Below are 12,813 nucleotides of genomic sequence, written 5' to 3'. Positions count from 1 at the left end.
GATCAGCTGCAAGAACTTGCTATTTTATCATGAGAACAAGCAGAAAGAAGTACTAATACTGACCATTAGTTAGCTGTTTCTCCAGCTCCTCAGCTTAAACACTGTCAAGATCCAGTGCCATGAGGAGGGAAGATAAATTAAACACCTTCCAGCTCAGCACACAGCTGACAGAGCCAGCCTGGGAGAGCTGAGGGCGGTGCTGTGGTGGTCACACCTCTGCCAAAATGTCCCCAAAGCAGCACTGAATCGCTGACGTAAAACAAACATAAATAAAAACGAAGCCCTAATGAGCTCTGTGGATGCAATTTAATCAGCTCCTATAGCTGCATTAGGTGCAGTGCCAGTGGGAAATCTGCCCTGCCTGCACCGACTCATTCTGCTAATGATGCATCGTGTGTGCTCCCTGTTCCGTGCACACCCTGGACTCCCTGCTGGGATCACAGTTGTAGCCTCCAATACTCATCATGTTATGACTCTTTCCGAAGCTTTAAGTCTTACACAGATCATTTATTTTTCAGCTATTCTTTCATGTGTGTGCTTGGATACATCATTAAGCAAACACTTTGGGTTTTTGTCTCAAAGTGCATGCAAATTACAGAGGTGAATTACTAATCAGCTTAGAGGTAGGACAGGGACATTAGTGGGAGCTGCAGGTGGGTTCCTGCAGCATTACCCTATTGTGAGGCAAAATCAGCTTGAAAAATGCATCCTGCTTCTTCACTGAGTGCAGTGTCACAGAAGTCAATTTGCCTACCGCCAGCTTAAAAGATGAAAGAACACAGCCTCTTGACTTTTCCTACTGATGACAGCTAATGGAAAAATTTCTTCTTTCTCATGGAAAGCAGATGTGTTCAATTATTTTAATGTTTCTCAGGCAAAAAGTTAGTGGGTTTTCATTGAAGGGTTCACTCCTAACCTCTGGTTCATTGGAGAAGATTTTGCTGACAATGATGTCGCTTGTGTTTGCAAAGGAAATTTGCTCTTGACATACTCATATAAACAGGATTTAATTAGCGATAAGTGAAACAGATCTGCAGTGTGCAGGCTGTACTCCATTTTAAGGTCTGAGGTTAATGCAACTCCCATGTAAAAGAGCTTTGCCCTTGAGCTCAGGTGACAGATTTTATTCTCATGATGGTTAAGGCATTCCAGACAGGATGACAGCCTGCAGCATGAATTTAGTTTTCTAGGAGGGAAAAAATGGGAAAAAAAAGTTTATAAGAGATATCTGTAAGGTAAAGTCTTCTAAAATAGGTAAGGAGGAGAATCTTTAAGTGCAGCATCACCAGCACAGCCAGGCCTTATCTGTGAACTGCACTCAGCGTGTTCGGGGAGATATAAATGAAGGTGATGTCTCTGACTGTAACTAACACTGGCACAAGGGATTATCTTCCCAAAACACGCTGCAGCTCTCAGCTGTGGGGGGGGCTGGATCACTGGAGTTTCTCAGGTCTACCTCTGACTGAGCAATCCTGAAGGAACATGGGGCTTCTCCTTCCCTTTTCTTTCACACTCAGAGTGCCGGCCGTGCCTGCTGCTCCAGCAGCACAACTGAGCTCTGGGTGCTCTGGCTCAGCAAAGGGGCCTCTGTTCCCCAGGGCTGGGTTGTGGCTGTGCCATCGTCAGTGTGGCTGCTGTCACCCTCCCTGTGACTCCTTGCTCTGCTTGCCTCACCTTGGTGGATAACACACAGCATGGCCCGTGAGGGGCACAGAAGGAAATGTCCCTTTCCAGCTCAGACCTTTCCAAGGGAGGTTGAACCAGTGGATTTTGGATTCTAGAAAAATAATCCTCTTTGTTTTCATCATCATCACCATCCTCATGATCTACTAAAACCTTCAAAACATTTCCCATTGTGGAAACTGTTCTTGTCTCACAAAGGCAAGGCAGCAACCCTCTGGAGATGTGCAGGTGAGTGAATCACCCAAATTTTGGCTCTATCTCACTACAGAGAAGCCAAATTTTGGTTAGGGATCTCCTGAGCTGACATGTGTTTTAGTTTGCTACATTTATTGAAAAATAATTGGATATCGGCTCCCTCCTTTTTGAAAAGGGTTTTTTTCTCTCTTCATTCTTTTGTCATGCAGAAATAGCAATCAAAAAAACCAAACTTCACATAATGATAAAAAATTAAAATTTTAAATTTAGGAAAAATTATAAAATACTATGAGTACATTTACTCAGTGCTTAAAAATAGAAATGAATGCTATGGCTTTGACCTTGTAGTTTCAAAAACCCTTCTGACAGTTCTGCCGAGGCTGGCACATTGACTTAATGCCCCTTCCACACTTTGTCTCTGGGATTCCCTGGTGCTCAAGGAGTTAGGACATAATGTACAAAGATGACTTTGTAGTGAGAAGGAAAAATGCAGCACAAGAACAAAAATTTTTGAGTAGGAATAGCTAAACAATTCTGTCTGTATCCTGAATGCTCCTGTGGCCATTCCCATAAAGTGTCTATTCTGAGGCTGAAAATAGAAAGAAGAGATGGCTGAAAAGCATGAGTAGTTAAGAGCTACAAGAGAAGCTGAAAAGTTAGAAAAAGTCTGCAAGATTATGAAGAGGAAGAAGAGGAAGAGGAAGAGGAAGAAGAGGAGGAAGAAGAGGAAGAGGAAGAGGAAGAAGAAGAGGAAGAGGAAGAGGAAGAAGAAGAAGAAAAGAAGAAGAAAAAGAAGAGAAAGAAGAAAATGTAACACTTGAGGTGCTGATCAGAAGCCACAAGGAAATAAGGACTGAAAAGTTACTAGAGGCTTCAACCTTCTCCTAACATAGAGTGCTGGAAGCAGATTTTATGTCCTTGCAATGAATGTGAAGTGTGTAATGTTAAAGATAGCTTGGCACTACTGTACCACTGATTGAGGTGGGTCATCTCAGAGAAGCAGCTCTGTGGCACAGAGCTGAATATTATTTCTAAATTAAACCAAGATCGACTCTATGGGCTTTGCAGCCTAATTCTATATTAGAAAATAGGAACAGAGGACACAGACATAGGAACTACTTCATAAACCACTCCAACTTCTGCAACTCTGAAAGCCAGTTTGAGGGGGACAGGAGGGGCCTCTCTGCCCTTTGGGGAAGAATCCATAAGGGTGGGTTTCTAATGGACTCAGCAGCAGCAGAGGCAGCATCTCCAGTCCAGAGTGAAGATGTCTTTCTGCACGCACAGCTGTGTGTTGTATCTGCACAAAAGTATTAGAAGGGCTACTATTAGCTGTTGGGAAACTCACAGAAAGAGTTTTAAAGACATTTTCAGCAGCTTTGATTTTTAATACGAATGTCGAACTTGGGTGAATCCATAACCATGGACTCCTGGAAAAGCTGCAGCAATTTGACACCTGCTGTCACCATTTTGCATCTGTGGCATTTGCCAAGGTTTGTCCTAAGAGGTGGAAACTTTTGCTTCTCCATCTCCTGCGTACTTTAGTGTACCTTATTATGCACCTGTAGGTTCATAATGTATCTTTTAGTAGATTTTGAGCGACAGCTTTGTGAAATATTTGCCAAAAAAAACCCCTAAATGTGAAGCATAAAAAGTCTCCCAGGAAAAAAACAGGGAATCTGCCTTTGTAGAGACACCTGATCATATGTGACACCACTTCAAGGCAATTTATCACCCCCTGGTGTTAAAATAAGACCAATAAATCACTGTGTGAAAGCACTTCAATCCACAGATAAATTATTACTCTTGCACAGCAATTTCTTTTGCTAATTCTTTCCCATGAACAACTCCATAAATATCACCATCTCAAGAAACACAAAACCAGACTTTAAACAGTGTTTTTACTGGCAGCAGAGGAAACAAACCCCAGATCATAAGGATTAATCCCTGATCTTCAATATTTTGTTCCTTTTCTTGCAACAATTCTGGTTCTGTCTTATCTTTTTATTTTCTTCACAGTGTCAGCAAAAGCCTGGGAGCTTTTACATAGCACAGCCATTCCAGGTGCAGCTGAACAGCCTGTGTAGATCAGCTCATGTTGTCACTGATGGCACTAACCATGAGGCCTTTCTGCTTCTTGTTATTTCTAACCACAAACACTTGGGGAGAAATATGTTGATTCTTTTTTTAATCTTTTAATCTTTTTAATCAGCTGCAGAACAGCCTGAACAAGACATAGATCCATTCCCTGTTAAGGATGAATACTAAAGCCAGTATCAGGGAGGACAGTGGGCTTCTGAAGGTCTAATTCTTCTCAAGCTGGCCAGTCCTAGCCCCGTGAAACTTGTGGGAAATGAGATTTATTGGTTTGGTCTGCCCTGATTTGATCTGTCACACTCACAGATTACTGGTGCAACTCTGTTTAAAGCTACCAACAAATGAGTGAATTGCCGCATCACTGATGGATATACTGATGATGTAAAGCAGATATTACTTGAACTCCTCTTATACTTCTGCTCTGAGTTCTCCAATTAAACTGTTACATGATTTGACAAAAGCAGCCTATCTCCCCTAATTATTTCATAAAATTTTACACCTCCCTCAAGCTAAGAGTCTGTGTATGAGGTTAATACAGGTAAGGCTAGGAAGGTGTAGGAAAGAAAATATTGAGAATCAAAGGGAGAAGGATGGAACTCCACAGATGAAGATGGTATATTTGTTGTTATTTTGCTCTTTTGACAGGTACTGGGTCCATTAAAGCCAACCAGTATGTCAAAGCAAAGATTTTTTCTTATTTTGCCAAAGCTATAAGGATATAAAACACAGATTCAAAGTTACGGCAGACTCTCACTACCTCAAAACCTTGCCGTACACAAAATACTCCTGGACATACAGCAAACTGCATGGAGGGAGGAAGATCTGGAGTGAGGGGAAGGAACTTAATAGGAACTGTAATCCTGTCCAGAACTAATGATGTTATCTCAGCATTGACAGAGACCTGACAAACTTTTAAGCACTATGTAGATGTCATTCTTCACCAGGACTGGAGAAAGAGCTGGAGGAACTGAAAAACTATGCAAAGATTGGCTACTGAAAATAATTGTTTGCTGTTCTAGACAACATGCTAATTCCAGATAAAATTCAAGTGGAATTTACCCTCTTTATATTAACATTTAACTGGCTGTGCTGCCACTCTGCCTCTGGCCATCCCTCTGAGCTCTCCTTGGCACCACTCAGCAGCAGATGAGAAATTCTAAGCAGTAGTTCAGCAAAATACAGAGCCCTGTACTCAAAACCATAATGCCACATAATCCTGCACATATTTATTATGCTAGTGGGTTAAACTTACAGTGTTAGGCCATATAGCCTGATTTTGACTCAAAGAAGTGGTTAGCGATGCACAGTTTGTTCAATACAAGGAAAGAATCAGCAAAACAGCAATGTCTGAAGAATTTGCAGCTCTGGGATGTTAGTTTCCACTGAGACATTTCTAAACTCATAACATAATTCTCAGTGCTATAAGAGTCGCAAAAAAGGATGACATGGAAAACAGAAAACTTATTCATTAATATTTTTAATTATCCTTCTTCAGGCATCCCTGAATGTTACATTTCTTCAAAGAGCCATCTTTTTTTTTTCTTAAAAAAATCATTTAAAGGATACAAGACAAACAGAAGGTACCTATTTATGCTTAGGATATTTTAAAATACACCTAGAATACTGAGAGATGTATGGCCCTCTATAGGAAGCAGATTAATATCACCATGTTCATTCATATGCTGTAGATTGTTACACATAATGCTTGATCACATTTCTCTATTTCCATTTCTCCCTCTGTGAATTATCAGTCTTTAAATGTGGCCCCACTTCCCACCAATTTTGCCGTTCAGATTATTTTTGTGTCTCCAACAAGAAACTAATAAAACCTTTTTTCTCACTCAGAACATCTGCTTTTTAATTTTTTTTCAGTTGCATCCTCCATATTATTAAAGATGGGAGATATTTCTTCCTGATCTTAAGAATTATTTCCCAGAACCTTCATTTGAGACCACGTGTCCCTTTTTTTTTTTTTTTTACTTATAAGTCTAAACTAAATTTGCGTACATGAATGTGTGCACATCTGACCCACTGACAGCCCACAATAATCCTGCACTCAGTGCACGATTTTGGGATTGTCTTAGAAGAACTGAGGCCCAAAATGAAAAGGTGAACAATGAAAATAATTTTTTCTATCGGAAAAAGAAAGTGTGATGAGGACACTCTCCTTGTTGCACCCTTTTTTCTTGGTTATATACAACTTGTGTTTTGAGGATAGAGAAGTATCCCAATCCACATTTAATTCGTGCTGGGTCAGCTCTGCCTGCACTACCAGCTAAGAGAGGAGCACCTGGAAAATAGAACTGGATTCCATCTCACTGACAGGCCACTTGTTTTCATCCAGAGGTGCCTTCCAAGCTTCTCTGCCATCCCTACTGTCACCTCCTTCATCTGGGTTTTGCTCATATTCCAAATACTCTCAGTATAAATTGCTGTTAATAGACTTGTTCTCCTCTATCCTGTGTATTTTATTTCTTTTCCACCTTTTAAAATGTAAAAAATCTTTCTTTTTGTTAATCCTAGTGATGCCATGAAGATTTTTGCCTTTTCTTTTATACCCCGTTATACCTTTTTACAACTTCTGTACTCCTAGTGCTTTTTGCCTACATTCTTAGACTTGTTTGTCAAGCTAAGAGACTAAACATTTTAGAAGCTTCGTAGTTAGGGATCAGTGTGCCCCAGACCCCAAGGTCCTCTCCAGAGCACATTCTGTAAACCAAGATAGAACCATCCAGGGGAAGGTTCCTTGGGGAGGGGGGCTCACTTGAGCATCTCATTGGGGAATCTTTGATAGATATGCTAATTAGTAAAACCTATAATGTTATACCCAATGTTGGGGGGCGAGACACAGGGATAGACTTGGCGGGGTGCATCTCGATGCCTATGACCTGGACGTGTACACCTAAGGACCTTAAAATAAATACCAAGGTAAAATCCCTTTTCCCCTTCTAACCGTGTATGACTCTTGATTTTAAGACCAGGAAAAGGCATCACTAGGTCACAGCAGAAATTAGTCTGTTGTGAATGTAACTTATAGTATTGAGTTACTATACAGAAAAAATAAGCAAGAGAACTGCAGAAATCACTTCCATCATGGAAACACATGGTGGGAATTCTGTTCTTTTTTTTTTTAAAGGCAGGGGTTAGAAGAAAATCTAAAAAACTTGCCATAAAAACCTCCATGGTGTGAAAAAAGCAGGAAGGTAACCAGTGTGACTTTCATAATTTATGGTCTGAGAATAACTATTTTATTTACATTATAGAAAGTGGCTGACTATAAAAGTAAATTTCATAGTTCACTGTGCATTGGTTGGTTTACACCATCTCAAAATTTAACTCACCAGGAATTTTGCTCACAGATGGGGAGCTGCACACATTGTGAGATGTAAATATTGACAGATTATTGTGCTTTTGCACCTTCCAAACAAGACACCCAAAGGTGGAACAAATTTCATGCTCATTCCACAGGAACACAAGAATAGACAGGGACAGAATAAAAAAATCCAACAAACTTGCCTTCTCCTTGTCCCATCAAGAGCTGGGCAAACATCATCAACAATCATTACAGCTCAGGAAATCCCTTATTCAAACATAGTGTTCAAATGTTAGGATTTTCTCCTTTTATGTGTCTACAGGAACAGCCAAAATTATGTTTTATCCATCAAGGTTTTCAGGTACTTTTGCCAATTAACTATAACATTTGAAGGGCAATTTGAGGTCTATTCTAATTGAGTATTCTGGCAGATGGTCCACATTCCCTCTAATTATTTTACAAGAAGTCATTATTTCTCTCAGCTAGATGGGAATTCAGCTAACAATGGATGTTCTCTGGAGCATGTGGAACACACTCTACTGAAGGGGGGATGCAAAGCAGATGGAACCAGACCCTCCTCAAGGAGGAACGGCACAAACTGAAATTCAGGAGGCTCCATCAACATCAGCAAACACTTTTTCACAGTGCAGGTGACCGAGCACTGGCATAGGCTTGCCCTGCATTGGGTTTCGGGGTTTAGGGCTAGCTTTTAGGGTTGGTTTAGGGTTACAATTTTCATTTAGGGCTAGAATTAGGGACGGAACCATGATTATAGTTGTGCTAATATTTAGGCCTAGACTTAAAGCTTTATATTCTATTTATTCTACACCTATAAGAGACAAAATAATCAATAATCTGAAGAGTAACTCCTGGCAATTTCTAAGATTTTGAAGGGGATTGTCAATAGGTACTCAGGGCACACAATTGGATGCAATCTATTATTTAAGTCTGAGCTCCTAGAATCTGATAACCAACAATTCTGTAACTCTGGAAGTCTGCTACTACTGCATGAGTCTTTAGATACCTGGACCTGAAATGTTTACACACGTCCCAGACTCTTCCCCTGGGTGGTAGAACTCAAATCAGGAGAAAGGAAAAATAACTCCCTGCCTAAAAAATCCATGACACTGATTCCATAACTTGATTGTGTTCTTTGGCCTTCCTTCTATTCTTCTTTTCTGTCCCTCAGCTTCTCTTCATTTATTCCACCCTAAGCTATCACAGGCAGCCTGTGATATGTGATACATGATATGTGATAACCAAAATGTATTAATGTTATCTCTAGGCTACAGGAGTAACCCAGAGAAACGTCCAAGGTGCTGAAACAATTCTCAGTAGATTCACAAAGTCTTCTCCTTTGTCATTGTGTCATTTTGATCATTTTGTCTCCTGCCAACAGTCCTAAAGATAATTCCTAGGAAGTGTGACCGATAGGTAAAGCTTTGTAGGGAAAGCCTGGTAAAATCATGGCTCCAGCCTGTTACTCAGCCTAAGTAGAAATGGACTGTGGGAGAATGACTCAGCTAGAATAGAGGAAGTGAGGCATGCTGCATGAATGCCTTGTGCCCGCACCATGGTGTATGGTGGTTGGTTAAATTTGGTTTGTTGTGGCCTAAAACTATGTAAACAACCGACTAACGGCATTAAAAGGCCGGGTTTTTGTAAATAAAAGTCCTCCTTTGCACCTGCCTGGGGACTCCTCGCTGCTCCATAGTGTTACAAGGAAGGGCTCGGGCACAAATTCTCTCAAGAGACCACTCACAATAGTAGTTTTTATCAGGATACCCTCTTTTGGAGGTTAAAAATGTTTACCAGGGTAGACACAGTCTGTTCAATGCCAGATAGACTCCGTGGGCAGGAAACTCCCAGACACGGTGAGTGCAGAAGACCTGACCTCAGTGGCCTTAGCAAACATTGCTGCCATTTGAGAGAAGAAATTACATTGTATTCCATATCCTTTCAACAATTTCTTTTGGGAAATCTCAACACTTCTGTACACATTATTCTTTGATTCCATAATGACACTTACATTGCTTATATTGCCATGTGAGTGAACACCTGAATTCAGAGTGGGAGACAGGGTGGTTGTGAATGTGTGCACATGGAGCAGGCTCCTAGGAGGGAAGAGAGAGTGGGATGGATTGAAGCAGGGGACAGAGGGGGGAAGGGGGCAGGGAAGGAGGGAAGGGAAGGGGAAGAGATCAGCAGTTCTGGCTCCAGCACTGATCTAGCTGATCGGGTGTCCAAGGCCTTGTGTCCCAGGCTTTGTGTGGGTACCTTTATGCAAATTGATTTTCCCCACCCTGGAGTTAAGTTTCTCATTTTCTAAATTAGTTACCATGTGCAGTCTGCTTTTCTTTCTGGAAACGGTTCAGAGAGTTTTGGGGTCCTTTCATCTTCTTGATTCCCCCCTAGGCTCCATGACCTCAGCCTCATTTCTGCACTTGCCTTGTGTTTATTTTCAGGAGCCAGAACGTTTGTCCCAGAAAAGTGCTGCCTTACCCCCATATCCTGTTCTTCTCTCACAGTGTGTAATTACCCGCAATCCTTGGCTGGCTCCATGGCTCTCCAGCTATCTGTGTTTGACACTTCACATTAAGCCCCTGGCCTTCCAAACCATGAAATCATATTCTCTGCAATGCCAGAGGAGGAAGTGTCTATAGGGGCACCCTCCAATTGCTTCCAGTCAGGATACAGATACCTTGAAGTGGTTCTTGCACTGAGATACCTCTGAATGCCACACGTGCTCTGAAGACTCCTCTGGCTCGTGTGACATGGCTTGGCCACCCAATCTGTTGGGTTTAGCCAGAGCTTGTGCACTGTGGTCATTCACACTGTCCCCATGAAATCATCTGCAGCTGTCGGCTTCTGGAATTAGTACTGCTCTGCACATTCACTCATGGGCCTCTTGGCAGGATCTGCATTCCTGCTTTACCACTGTGTTCCTTGATCAAAAAGGTATTAATCACCTTCTGAGAGAGTAAGGAGAGAGTGATGAGGAATTCATGACTAATTGGATTTGCCATTGTCAGCTGCATAATTGCTCCATTTTTTCCATGTGGCTGCTCACAGCCCCCTCTCTGAGGCTGTGCACCATTTCTAGGACCGTTTTCTTCTGAAGCACAGCAAGTGCTGCTTCCTACATTCCCCACACTCCCCTGAGTTTCCCTCTGGACTCTGCAGAGGAGACAGCATGAAGTAATCCCTTACCTGTGACGAGGCTGATGGGGATGGAAAATCAGAAGGGTCTCCTGGGAGAGTTCACAGGTAAATGCAATTATTCCTGCGTTTCCAAGGAACCCTGGATTTGCACACAAACACCCTAAAGCAGCTCCTTGTTTCTTGAGCAAAACTGAACATCTCAAAGGTCTCACAGAGCTTTCGTGTTCTTGAAGGGTAATTATGAAAAATGGGGGCAAAATGTCTCCCAGACAGAGATGTCAACATTTACACACATGCTAAAATTCACTGTACAGGGCCACGATGTGCATACATGTTCAGAAGTGTAACTAGTTTTGAAAAGTGCATGTGGATACTCTTAAAGTTTTTCAAAAGTTTCTGTTTCTTTATGGTTTGGGGGTGGTTTTTTTTGTTTTAGTTTTTTTGGCTCTTATCACTATAAATCCGACACAAATGGAATAGTGACGTTACAGTTCTAATAGAATTTCCTTGCCATTCTTTCTGACACTGAATCCCCTAATCATTACAGTCAGATTTATCTCACCAGTCTTCTCCAGGTTAACATACAACAAATTCTCCTTGATAGATGTATTTAAACAAATGAATAATTTGTTTAGACTGTGGAGTTTTGTTTGCTTGTGTTAATTTATTTAAAAATCAAAGGAAAAGCAGGAATTCAGATACTGCATAACCCCCTCCAAAAACCTGCAAATTTCATTCAGAAGACCAGGACTGTGAGGATGTGATCCAAATGTAGTAATTCACATTATGAGATGTTATTACAAATAACACAGTTTTGGTCATGCTGTTAACTGTGCCTGAGAAAACCAACCAAGCACAGGCCAGTTTAGTAAGTGAAGTTCTGGCAGCACTGCATTATTGAGATAAAGAAAGAAGTTTTGATTTGTTAATTTCCAATTTTGCCAAAGCCTATTCTCAACATCTCTACCTCATTCCCCATTGTAACAAGTTCTGGTGCAGCAGAATCAGCCCAGCGTTACTGGGCCACACACAGTTTAGCTCCTGTGAACAGTGGAAAGCCACTGTAGGGAGATTTTTTGTGAAAAGCTGAGAATTAAGTAGTTTAAATTAAAAAAAAAAAAAAAAAAAAACCAAAAGAAAATAAGAAGAAAAGAAAAAGAAATGTGAAGTTCTATATATATATTAAAAAAAAATTTAAAAATCCTTTTCGTTTATCACATCTGTGCTTCTCTATTTCAATTCCCCACTTGTTGCCTCAGCCTTACCATGGAAGGCTTGCTATGGTATGGAGTTAAAATCAGAAAGGAGGAAAGGGTTGCTATGGAGCCTGAAAACACTGTGTGATGTGTATACCTTGATAAATCAATATCAGCTGTTTGAACTACATGCCAATTTCGAAAAATATCCTAATCCACACATTATTTTCTGCAGATATGGGATTCACCTTGGAAAGAAGAGGTGCCTGGAGTTTGCCTCCCTGAATAGGAGTCACTCAGTAGTTTCCAAGCAGTTGGTGGCTTCTGTGACCTTTCTGCACTCAGCCTCAGCAAGATTTGCAAGTGGTCCTGTGGACCACAGTCATGAAAGGAACTTGATGAACTTTTGCCATTGCAAAGCCCCTCTCAGGAGTTCACATTTCAACTCTCTGCCTTTGTGGTTTCTCTTCTTGTTGGCCCTGTGCTGGCCTACACTGGATTATACCAACTCAAGTGCTTTCACAGAGTGTCTTCCAGTTCACCAGCAGATTCTTTCAGGCTTGACCCCTCTTTTTTTCCCTCAGCCCATCAGCCATCACCATTACAGACTTCTTTGAGTGGCTTGTTCGGCTTCTGCATCACAGCTGCTGAAACCTACAAGTGTTTCGACGTGCAGTGTTTGGAGAAGAGGCACAAAAATACCACACAGTTTTCAGGACCTAATTGGTCCCTCTGAGTTTGCTGGTCTGTGACTAATGTGATCTCTCTCCTGTGTGCTTGTTCCTGCTCAGCCCTGCAGCTGCAGTGGAAGGGTCAGCAGAGGATGAAGCAGAGGCCTTGGTCCAGCAGCATTTTTGAAGCAAATTAATGAGTCTGATCAAGAAACAGCATGTCCTCTCACGTCTGTAAAAGAAGTAGACAAAACAACTCCAGGATGAGCTGGTTCACCCTCTCTGAAAGGCTGCCACAGGCTTCCTGTGCACCCCAAAGGACACTGACAATGACAGGTGACCTCATCAGCACAGGCTGATGGTGACAGCACAGAGCAGCGGTCAGGTATCAATGATAACTCCACTGCCTCATAAGAATTTGAATCCAGCTTTTTTAGCACAGCCACCAGTGGATTCAAACAATCAGGAAGCCAAACACCTTCACTTTGACACATTC

Source organism: Corvus moneduloides, chromosome Z (genome assembly GCF_009650955.1).
Source record: "Corvus moneduloides isolate bCorMon1 chromosome Z, bCorMon1.pri, whole genome shotgun sequence".
Lineage (NCBI taxonomy): Eukaryota > Metazoa > Chordata > Aves > Passeriformes > Corvidae > Corvus > Corvus moneduloides.
The sequence above is the reverse complement of the archived record's forward strand: the minus strand, read 5'-3'. Positions refer to the sequence as shown.